We start from the raw sequence: 12,657 nt of genomic DNA, 5'->3' as shown, positions 1-12,657 counted from the left end.
AGCCTGTCATGATGACCCATCGGCAGGACACCTCGGAGTGAGCAGAACATTCACCCGAATTCATGCTAAGTACTACTGGCCAAAGCTATTGAATTCAGTACAGCATTATGTACGAACATGTCGGGATTGCCAAAAACGCAAGACGCCTCCATTAAAACCCGCAGGCCTCCTCCTTCAACCAATAGAACCCCCAGGAGCCCCGTTCGAACAAGTAGGAATGGACTTTGTCGGTCCCTTTCCGACATCGTCATGAGGGAAACGATGGATTGTTGTAGCGACGGATTGCCTAACACGATATGCCGAGACATCCTCTCTAATCAGTGCAACGGCCGTTGAAGTGGCTGAATTCTTTGTCACCAAGATAGCATTACGACACGGTGCCCCTGCAATTATTATCACGGACCAAGGAACTTCGTTCACAGCCGATTTGACGCAATCCATTATGAAACTGACTCATACCAGCCACAGGAAAACAACTGCCTATCACCCTCAAACAAATGAGCTAACCGAGCGATTGAACAGGACGCTGACCGATATGTTGTCACTTTACGTAGACTTAGAGCACCGTACATGGGACAAGATACCACCCTATGCAAGATTCGCCTACAATACCGCATTGCAAGAGACCACTCAAGTAACACCATTCCAGTTTGTTTTTAGTCGAACAGTTACCACACCCTTGGATGCAATGGTGCCTGTCAGCGACCGCCCAGAACAGATCCCTGACATCAGCGACTTTACAAAGAGAGCCAAAGAAGCACGTCAGCTGGCGCGACATCGCATTCAACAAAGGCACCGCATCGACGTGGACCGATACAACCTGCGGCGAAGGGAAGTCGAGTATGCACCAGGCGACAGAGTATGGGTGTCGGCTCCCGTGCGGACGCGCAGCCTGTCCGAAAAGCTTTTGCGCCGTTATTTCGGCCCTTACCGAGTACTTCGCCGCATCAGTCCCCTGAACTACGAAGTTACGCCAGAAGGACAAGTGAGCTCATCACATACATACTACATACTACACGGACACATACTACACGGACACATACTACACGGACGCTAGCCCGCATCCCTCGCCGCCACGTCGTAGGCCCAAATAAGTACTCGCCGTCGTCAATCAGGGGAACCTGGTAGCCTCTGCCTCCATCCGCGCCACATGCAGCGAAGCACCAGAAGCAGCAGGGTTCGCTCTCGCACTTCGCGACGCCAAGAGCAAGGGAAGCTCAGCCCGCGTCCTTACGGGCTCACAAGCGGCTTGTCGTTTATACATGAATGGCACACTCCCTATACAAGCCATTCGAATCCTGGGCCGCTCACTAGAATGGACCCACGGTATTGTCTGGTGCCCCGGGCACGAAGTCCTGCGGGGCAACGAAGAGGCGGACTGCGCATCTCGAGGTCTCACTAGCCGAGCGGCAGTCCACACCGTTCTTCAGGCCCCAACAGACCGACGAGCGACCCACGAGTTAACCACAAGTCAACAAATACTACAGGACCAATGCCTCGAAAGAACACAATACGCTCCCCCACACAAAGCTCTCAAACTCCAGGCAAGGGACTGGCGCCGCCTGCAAACGAACATATACCCACACTTGTTTCGTCTACACGCAAGCTCCCCAGACAGATATACGTCCCGGGCATGTCCCTGGTGTAGCAGCCACACAGTGACACCCGCGCACATAACACACGAATGCACCGACCGTCCGGGCGACGCAATTTCGCCCCGAGTCACAGCACACTAACTCGCTACGTGGTCTTGAGAGGCGAGACTCTCCGAACTGGACCTGGGAAGCCAACTGGCGGCCCTCGACCAGGCCCGGCCAGCTGCGATCGCGAGCGGAGCCCTGTCAGAGGAAACCACACGGGAATAAACCGCGCAACGATTTCTGCAATAATAATGTTCCGTCCTCCTCCTCCATAGGGACGATGCGTTTTGAATGGGGATAATGATACAAGGCAGGAACATATTTAAACAACGCGCGCACGTTCGTGCGCCCCCTCAAGAGGACAACGGCGTATTGGAGCAAAAGACGACGAAATAATGGCACGTGTTTTCGCCTTACGCACTCACATCGTAGATGGCCGTTGTCAGCGTCTACAGGAAAGAGAGGTGAGGCGACGCTCGAGAGAGAAGAAGGCATTCTTGATCTCCTGTTCAGAACGTGGCAGTGCTTTTTATTTACACCCAGGGCACTAGTTAGCCCACTATTAATTGTTGTGTCTGGACTCCCTTAGCTGTTACTTACAATACAAACTCGGCCAATAATTCAGTTCTCAAATGCGACTGCGAAAACACGCTTATAACATTTTGAAGCGTTTCTCTTCCGTGTAACCGCTTTGCTGTAGTACAATGCAACCCCTGCCTGCGAGGTGTTCCGCAAGGAAATCATAACATTTTTAAATGCAATGGCGTGGCAAGAACTCATGGAGCATGAAAGAGTGCGACAAAGCAAACAGAGGCCGTGCTTCCGCAATGTTGGATTTTCTTTTATAGCGAAGCTGTATATGGCTAGTTCTTGAAGAAAAATGTGTCCGTAGGTAAGAGCCGCGTAGATCGAGAATTTCTTGCCATACGTGGGCCGATTCTGAAGGTGGTGCAATACCAGGACGACCCGCGGCGGAGGTGAAACAGGCTTTCAGCTCTCCACCAACTTGCAAAGATAATTCTAATGTCTTAGGTCCAAATACCACCCGTATTAGATATTAAGCTGATAATAACAGATACGACACTTTGACTCGCGTTGGCGAACCTTCCATGTGGCCCCGATCCCGCAAGTTTCACCGGAGCAACGGCCAGGTTTCAAGGGGAGTTTGTGGGCAATTAATTTGACGTGGCCTCTGCTGTGTGTTTAACATGCCCTGGCGATGTCCAGCGTTACGCGGCGATGAAAGCATTACTTCTTCACGCTGGGATGCGGTCCTACACAGTACCAACCTCGAAAAACAGTTATGGGCTGTCCAACGGGCCCGCGACGAGGTGGAGAGGCTCGGCCTCTCTGTCTCTGACGTGGGAGCGGCCCGCTGCGCGCTAGTGCGCGCCCTAACAGACCCTAATAAAGTTTTCCATCCGTCCGTCCGTCCGTCCGTCCGTCCATCCATCCATCCATCTATCTGTTGTGTGTGAGTGCTTGTGGTTTTCGAGCGACCTCACAACCATTCCTGCACTGCGGAACGTCGACGAATGCATGATCGCCTTGGCTACGGTGAAGCAGTGTGTGCCCTCGGAGTGTGGTGAAAGTGCGTGTCTGTTGTACGTGCCGGGATTCGTTAGTAAAAGGTGTCGTGCCACGTTTTGCAACCATACATGGGTATGTAACAGAATGGATAACTGGGCTAGTTGGTTTACTGGCACCTTGAAACTTTGTGCGCATATAATCATTTCCTTTCAATAAAATTTTCCAGTTGTGAGTAAGCGCGCTTCGTTTTCTCCACTCTCTTCGTTTCTTGTCCTTGTGCGCTTTTAACAGTTTCAACATGGGCATGTATACCCCCCGGTGCCTCATCACCTTCCGAGGCCCAACATCGTGGAGAAGCGACTAGTCGCGCCTCCCCTTCCATTTATGGGCGTATATGGCGTTTGACGCACAATAGGGGTCAGACGCCATTAAGGGGTCCACATACAACGCTTTGCCGGTCATCCACTTTCCCAGAGCGGAATGGCACTGAATTATTTTTTAATTATGAGAACATGCACATAACCTTTTAGAATACTTGATGATGTGCTGTGCCAAGCTATCTGTGACAATAAATTAGCTGTAAAAACGTAATAGATATGAAGGACGTAGAGATTTCCCGCATTTACCAGAAGGCTTTACCACGTGAGCTCATCTCAATATACACGCGAACGAAGAAATCGCTTTCTCTGTATCCACTGCACTAAATTTGATGAGTTTGTTGCATTGAAACAACAGCAAAATTAAAACTAAATATATTGACTGCAGAAGCAGACTTCTTACTAAGTTTTCATTATTGTAAAACGTTGTTAAGAATAAAAAATAAAAGAAGGCTGAGGCACCAAATTTCGAATTCTAAAAAACAAATAATTTAGTTCTACAAACTACACTTTCTATTTATTTTGCTTCCCTAAACCCGTTTTAATTGATGCTCTTGAAACATTGCTCGCACGTAACCCATAACATTCTCCTTATCACACGGAGATGCCAAACGTCGTGTCACGTTGAGTTCTCCCAGAACAATAAGGCAACTTTCCCACGCGGTTAATAGAACGATTGCATAAGTGATTCTCTGCAAAGGCTCTAATTACCTTACGCGACCCACAACGTTAGTCTTGTTTTACCCAAATATGAAAATGAGCCTCAATTAAATCACCTAGGTGACCAGGAAAACTAATATCAGGCCTCTATTACCTCACATTGCCTATTACCTTCTATTACCTTACATATATTGTTACGGTGAAGGGAACGATGAGGTTGAATTGGACTAGACGAAGACGAAGTCTGGCAGTTGCCTGAACGCCATGTACGCCAGTTGTAAATACACGTTATTTTGCACTCGTGGGCCTGCTTTCTTCCTGCAACATTTTGGTGGAGGTGCGGGGTATCGATCCCCGTACCGCTCGTATGAAACGAGCAATCACAAACTATTATGAAAGCAAATAATAAACCTGTATACCTTAAACACTCGAGCCATGGGCCCCATTCTCGCCAAATACAAAACTACTACTACTTGTGGTAACTTAATAGTGGCGGGGAAACTTGGCGTTTCGTACAACGCCTCTAACCTGCGTGTTGAGGCACGCTCGTGTTTGACGATCTCGGTGACCCCCCTGGCGCAAACGCGCCCGAGACGCTCGTTGCGTCTCCTTCGGCACCGCCACGTCGGGCGTTGTTTCGAACAAGTCGGGCGTGGACTCCAAGTTAAGGTGCATTTCCGAACTCGGGCGCTCGCCTAAGCGAAAAACGGGGGTTCATAAACTTTCTCGCGGCCCCTAATTACCCGACACACAGTTCAAAAGTTTCCCCGAACATCACCCCTTACTTGCCTCAATTTTCCCTAAATTTAATCGCCGTTAATTATGCAGTACTTCTTAGAGAGAGAGACAGGGGAAGGGGCTCTTTATTAGAAAAACATAATTTTGCCGGCGCGTATATAACCGCTGGCATGCTACTCTGTATAGGGATGGGAAATGGGATTAAATAATTCCAGAAGAGAGTGGGAGAAAAAGAGGATAAAACGTCCTAGAAAACGTGCATATAATGTTTTCGAGTATTTCTATTCGCACTAACATCTACACTGTGCTACTAACAGAAAGCGTGCGTGCGTGTGTGTGTGTGTGTGTGTGCGTGTGCGTGTGCGTGCGTGTGTGTGTGTGTGTGTGTGTGTTTGTGTGTTTGTGTGTGTGTGTGTGTGCGTGTGTGTGTGTGTGTGCGTGTGTGTGTGTGTGTGTGTCGCAATCAGTCTTCACTGTCCCAGAATTCCACACAGAAGCAACAAAAGAGAAGCGCCCGCTTTCAGAAGCCTTTCCAACCATCATAGATGGGTATACTATTGCACTTGGGCAACTTCTTAAGCATGCTTGCACTTTATAACGAAAATATATTTTTCCCTCGAACATTGAGGAAAAGAATGGGACCCTTGCCTTAGAAATATTTCATTATAATGCACCTCTCGCTGCCAACAGAGCCATTCGCATAAAGCATAAGTTGCCCCATTTTTGAAGAACGGCCACATTCGGTGAGGTTACTGTGAAAGGTTGTGAGTGGGAACACTTCGAGAATAGGAGGCCAGCCGTGAGACCAGTATTTAGAACAGGTGCTTTTAGTGGACGATTCGAAGATCGACTTCTTCTTCAAGCTCCTCGATTCCCTAAAGCTGTGGAAGGAGAGAACCGTGGGCTACGACTGCGGAAAGCTAACGAGAGACACTCATGCCAACCTTAACTACACGAAATCGGGCTATGTAGTATTCACAGGACACTGCTCTACAAACTCAATTTCTCCTACGCTCTGCTGGCGCAATGCTGGGGGAAATTCAAACCGACTCCTAAGAAGACCGGTTTGGAAAATTCAGGAAGTTAGCTCGTTTACTAAATTAAATGCCTATGAGAGAGGTGCATGAATGTGAAAACAAACACTTTACCTACGCGTCATCGGCAACTTACCTTTGCTTCCACCGAAACGTAAACGAGGTGATTCGATTAGCAGACAAAGGACGCCGCGGGCAACGCATGAGAACAGATAAAAATTCGAGGGTTCAGTAATTATTTACAGGCCCCATAATTAAGCCGGAAACGTTAAACTTTCGCCACAAAGTAAACGTCACATGCGAGCCATTTTTCCCAAAGATGAACTCGGTGTCACGTCGAGTTCTTTAGCAACGCTTGTAAACATTGCTGATAATTGCCGAATGGCGCCTTCGAGCACTTGCCGAAGAAACTGTTTGCAAAATCTGTCATTTAATCGCATGCATTTGGCTTTGCCCGCACATCGGCCATAATAATCCACCCACTTTCACTTCTTGGTAGCGGTTACGTTTCTCCCAAGAAAGCTGGCGGAACGTTGCGCCATTCGTAGAGAACACTCATAGGTAACACACTGCAAACATCCTAAGTTCGCGTACACATAATCCATAACGTGTTAATTATTTTCGCGTAATACAAACAAGGTTCCTGCTTTAGTTCTCCGAGGACACTGAAAAATCTAAACCAACTAGGAGCCTCGTGTAATCTATGAAAATAGGCGGAAAACTGGTATTCGGCATATATTTGGAACAAGCGTAATTCACACAGGAACGCTGATCTCTATCCCCATATCACTCCAAACGAAATACCCATTTCCACCAAATATAAGCGCAGTGCCATGCACAGTTCTTCTTCGGAGCCTGTTATACAGCGCAGATAACGGCCGCGTGACACTTTCAAACACTTCTTTAAGGAATCTTTCGCAAAGCCTATACTAAAAAAATGCTCACGAAACTCTGCCCACAAAGCGTACATAAACTGTCCTCTATTCCCTTAAAATATTAACATCGTGTCACGTTTATGTCATTCATGACATGGTCGCGTGCTTGATGCGTGGTTCGTAAAACAACTGGAACGCTTGTATAAATCATCATCATCATCATCATCATCATCATCATCATCAGCCTGGTTACGCCCACTGCAGGACAAAGGCCTCTCCCATACTTCTCCAACTACCCCGGTCATGTACTAATTGTGGCCATTTCGTCCCTGCAAACTTCTTAATCTCATCCGCCCACCTAACTTTCTGCCGCCCCCTGCTACGCTTCCCTCCCCTTGGAATCCAGTCCGTAACCCTTGATGACCATCGGTTATCTTTGTATAAGTAATCTCCTGCAAAGGCTGTAAATATTCTACACAGCTTAAACATTTATCATACATCACCCATAGCAGCGCCTTTTTTTTCAACCAAATATAAAGAACGGGCCTTGTTTAGTTCATTGAGGAGACCGATAAAAACCAATATACACGCCTCTCATCCGTCACGAATTAGGGAGGAAAAGAGCATTCCGTAACACTCTCCAACGCTCGTAATTAGGTCAGGAACGTTAAACGTTCTCCACTCCTCTCCTGTGAGATAGCCTCCATCTGCACGTGATTTGAACTTTGTGTCTTCAACAGTCCTTCAAGTGCACTGGAAAACATTTCGAAAAACTGCCGTATGACGCTTTCGAGCACTTGCAATGAGAGCTTCCTTCAAAGTCCGTACTTATCTCACGCTCTGGAAACTTTACTTACATGCCAAACATAAGATGTTCTCTATCACCGTAATATTTCCATATCGTGACGCTTTTAGTTCTTTCAGGACAATTGCATAAACTTCGTAAGGAGTTAGTAAGATAAGCCTCAAACCACTGGAACGTTTGTATAGCAGATCCTATAGAACGGTTGCAGATATCCTAACGTTAGGCTTTTACCGAGCACCATCCGCCAAAACTCTTCCCAATCCAACGAAGTCCAACGAAACCTAAACAACATTCCTCGTTCAGTTCACCGAGGAGACCGGAAAGACCATCTACGGGCGTCGTATAACGCACAAAAATGGCGAGAAAGTAAGTGTTCAGTGATAATTTTCAAAGCAACTTATTACCCTACACTTCTAACTTCCACTATTGTGCCCACATTCGTTGAAAATAATATATTGCTGCCACTTTATGTTCCCTCAGGGAGGAGGGCAAACTTGGTAAGCGTTTCATGCAAGGCATTGCAGGCAGAAAAACGAGGGCTTAGCAATTTTCTTTCTCCCTTTATTTACCTCGCACACTTCAAGATTCGTCTGTGCATTAACCCCAACATCCCCCGCATTTACTCTAACTGTAAACTTGGTGAACTATCTAGTTCTGCCTGGACGAACGCTTCTATTCGCACTAACGGCCTTCCTGCAAAATTGGCGCCATCCTTGTCTGCAAAGTGTTAGACATATATACGACTCCAATATTCTTATGTCTTATAACAACGACCTCAAGGCAGCGAAATCATTATTTTTTAAACGGCAAGACAATGGTAAGAATTTGCGGAGCATCAAAACTTTTAACAAAGCAATTAACAGTGGTAGCGTTCCAACAGCCTTTCATTTTTATGCTGTTTTAAATTGTTCCGAAGAAACAAACTGCACGTCCCTCAAGGGGAGACGCGCGCTGCTTGATGAACGGGCTAAATTTTTCGAGGCTGCGTATTCGCAGTCGCGTCTCTCGTTTCAAACCTCCTTCCTTCAAGGTGCAACGACGATCGCAATCTCGAACGCCATAATTAGGCCAGCCGGTGACAGGTTCGTCGTTTTCGCGTCCAGATGGACAAGCCAAAGCAATGCGTAAGGTGTCAGCGTTCCATAAAAAGCACAAACAGTCAAAACGTTTCGCTGCCATGGCAACGCTCGGCAGCGGAGGCAGTTGTGGAACGCTCGGCGTTCGAACGCCGAGGTCTTAAACCACGGACATAGCTACGAACGCCGCTTTCCCTGCACGAGCTTGCAGAGACAGCGGGGACTTGCTCCCTTTTTGTGTGTTTTTGTTTGTTTATTTTCTTCACCTGCACAGGACGCTGCCATCGGCTCAGCGCCTTCTGGGAGCAGGCGGAAGGCAGCACGGCTTCAAGACGTGCGTGTGAGCGAGAGGGAAAGGAGGGGGGGGGATCCGCATCGTCGTCTGCTGCCTCGCATTCCAGCAGACGGCATTTCAGCTTGACCGCTCATGAGAGCGGCTGGACATCGCGCGCCTTCGATGAACTGTCCCCAGCCTCTCATCAATTCGCGACGGATCGCTTTCTGCTCGATTACTTTGCAGAGGTTGCTGCAAATATGTGCGACAGCACCGACGATGATACTTTCGACACCTCCCACGTGACGCCGACGGTGGAGCAAATGAAAGTCGAGCCGCCCGCGACCGTGGGCCGTCGCCGGCGCCGGAACTGCGGACGTCGCTCCTCTGCTAAGCCTCGTGGTAAGTGTCTTCTTCATCTTGGCCGTTTGGCACCTTGCTAAGCCTTTCCTTTGTCGAGAAGATATGACGGTTTGTGCGGGCGATCGGCGTGCGCGTGGTAACTTATGCCAGCTGTTTATGAGCCCCACCCTGTTTGTTGATTGTTGTTGTTTGTGGGGCTGCGCGTGCGAGCTCGCGGGCACGCTCGGCGTGTGAAAGAAGCTGCCCGCTTCGGTTTTACGGACCGTAATGGCGGATGTCGCCATTATGGTGGCAGCGGCTTCCCGTATGGCGTGGAACGTGCTTTTTGTGTTTTCTTTTTGTTTTCTTTCTCAATTTTTCTCTTTGCGCTCTCTCTTAAAGCTCATTGCAGAACTCTGAAGATCTTCATTTCGGGCTAGTGTGCTAAATATTGTAGATTTTCCTGAGGAAAGATGCAGTTTTAATTTCGATCTTTTTTTATTTTATTTCCGAACACGGTGTTGAATTCTAGTGTTTTGTTTTTCTTTGAGGATGATCATAGCACGCGCTTCGTGTAAAGCCTGTGAGGGCTAGGGAAAATTTTGGGGCTTGGTTTTTTTTTTTTACTTTACCCGCATAGGAATTTATTCGTTTCGTCTAAGCGAAAAAAACTTTTTCCAGTGTTGTTCGAAATCGAATGCGCTTGTATGTTTAGTTGAACGCTGATGACAGATCGGTTATAGAAGGGACAAACATGTTTGTAGAAGTTTCTTTTTTTTCACTTTTTTCTAAGCGACGTCTTTCACACGGCGAAATTTCGATTGCGATCGAGGCCGATCGGCATCGAATTTTTCGGTCGCGATTGCCTTCTTTGCGCAAGCGGGGGGAGGGAGCCAATCGTGGTCGAGAATTCGATCCAGATTGCGCTTGGTACCTGTTGACTGTGCGCCACCGTTTGCCTTCTCGTTCGTTTTTTTTTTGTGTAGATATATATATATATATATATATATATATATATATATATATATATATATATATATATATATATATATATATATATATATATATTCACGCTCCGGTCTTTATTATAGCTCATCGCGGAGCGCTGCAGCATTTTCGTTTTGTGATATTGTACTGAATATGCACCAATTTCTTTAAAAGTGTGAGGGTGTTGTAATTTTATATTTTTATTTTGAAATGATAGGTTATTGTTTTTCGTTTTTTTTTTCGATTGTGACAGTCAATGTGACGCACACTATACAATATGCCGTTGAAGGTGGGCCGAAAATTGCTTCGCTGTGGCGGGCTGTTCGTGCGGAGTAGTGTTTCCATTTGATTTTCCTAATATTACCCGTATGGTGGTTGAATTTGTTTCCAATTAACAAAAAAATGAATTTTTTTCCCAGGCAGTAATCCAATGAGCATTGTATTTCCAGTACTATCTCGACTACAAGGGAGCAAGTGCGTCCACAGTACTTGCTTGTTTTAGTTTTTGTTGTTCTCATTCTTGCAGTAGTTTTTTGTTGTTGTTTCCTCTTTTCTTTTTTTGCCAGCGTGTTAATTACTACACCACGATGTCGCTTGCCGCCTGACATACGTTATTGTTGCAAGAAAGGCATGGATTCCGTTATGTGCCCTAACAATTTTTCCGGATGTATCTACTTGTTTTCAATCGAGAGACCTTGATTTCTCGATCAATTTGCGCTTCTTACGATGCAGCGCGATACAAATGATTTGGAAGATCCAAGGCAGTGGGGGTTTTTTTCATCTGATTCAATTTTATCACTAGTTTCTGATGGACCAAACAGAACTGAACAATGACGTTCAATGAACACTGCCACCGATTAACGCAAATCACTTCGAGCGAAGCATGCAGTGTAGTAATTTGTTCGCCTTTACTCCAGAGTAAAGCTACCGGAGGTCCAAAGCAAGCTGCCGATAAGAAAGCAGCCGGCTTGCTCTCTTCCTTGCCAGTGAGCGTATGTGTGCGTGCTTAAGTAAGTCGCGAGCATGCTTGCATGTTTGTTATTGCCATAGTTGTGGTGAGCATGTTTCCTCTGTGCACGTGCGCGCCTGTGTCAGTAAGCATGTGCGTACGTAACTGCGCGTCACGTGATGCTAACGTGCGCGCACAGACAATCGCACACGCACGACGAATGTCCTACAGCTCGTCCTACAGCGCACGTGTGCAAATGTAAGTATGTAAGTGTACCAGTGCGATCACGTATAATTATACACAGTCATGGGATGGTGCGCTGCTGTGGTTTGTGTGTATGTGTGTGTGTGTGTGTGTGTGTGTGTGTGTGTGTGTGTGTGTGTGTGCGTGCGTGCGTGCGTGCGTGCGTGCGTGCGTGCGTACGCACGTGCGCGCATGAGCAAGGTGTATGTGCGTGGTGTATGCGTGTGTTGTATGCGTGTCTAGTCGTGTGTGCAATATGTATGCATGCCTCATTCGCGTTCGTTCGTTCGTTCCTTCCTTCCTTCCTTCCTTCCTTCCTTCCTTCCTTCCTTCCTTCCTTCCTTCCTTCCTTCCTTCCTTCCTTCCTTCCTTCCTTTTCTTTCTTTCTTTCTTTCTTTCTTTCTTTCCTTCCTTCCTTCCTTCCTTCCTTCCTTCCTTCCTTTCCTTTCCTTTCCTTCCTTCCTTCCTTCCTTCCTTCGTGTAGGGGTGTAAGCCCACAAGCGGGTACACCTCTGCTGCTCCAGTCAATTTATTGCATCACAATGCCAGTGTAGGATCCTTAATCTACTTCGTCCGATGCTAGCACGCCAACGTAAATATGACGACCTTAGTGCGCTCTACACTGATTGCCTTTCGTAAAGAAATGCCGTAATGTTTTCGCGTGCGGATTCGTTGGTTACCGGGCGGACAAAACTGTCGCGCGTGGGTCTTGGCTGCGATCCACAATGGCGGATGTGCTTTAGTAAGCTTCGCCGCAATACAGCAATGTACTACAGCAAGGTTGATTTGCATGCGAATAAATAAATTATGGCATTAAACGAAGGCATCAGGAGAGCGCTTGATATTACAGCGAAGCGGGCTGCGCAGGATCTCCAGCACACCCAAGGGGTAGTGTAGGGATCAGACGTGAAAGCAGAGCTGTTCGTGGGTTGGTCATGCAATGACCTCGGCGAGCTCCCCACCCAGGGACTAGTCCGGGTACTAGCTTTGGTGTCCCCATTACCGCATATGTGTCCTGGAGACCGTCGCCATGGTGCACAAATGAGACTCGCGCAATTCCTCACTTCCGTTTACCGCAATCCACTTGTTAAAGCTTCACCTCATTACTCGACTGTATAGCGGGAGAG

At 47.3% G+C, this 12,657-nt stretch overlaps 1 pseudogene; it reads right to left on the bottom strand.

Annotated features, from left to right (window-relative positions):
- Positions 1-2,563: 2,563 nt before the first annotated feature.
- Positions 2,564-2,743, bottom strand: LOC139053064 (U2 spliceosomal RNA; annotated as a pseudogene).
- Positions 2,744-12,657: the final 9,914 nt, after the last annotated feature.

Source organism: Dermacentor albipictus, unplaced genomic scaffold, assembly GCF_038994185.2.
Source record: "Dermacentor albipictus isolate Rhodes 1998 colony unplaced genomic scaffold, USDA_Dalb.pri_finalv2 scaffold_63, whole genome shotgun sequence".
NCBI lineage: Eukaryota > Metazoa > Arthropoda > Arachnida > Ixodida > Ixodidae > Dermacentor > Dermacentor albipictus.
The sequence above is the reverse complement of the archived record's forward strand: the minus strand, read 5'-3'. Positions and strand labels throughout refer to the sequence as shown.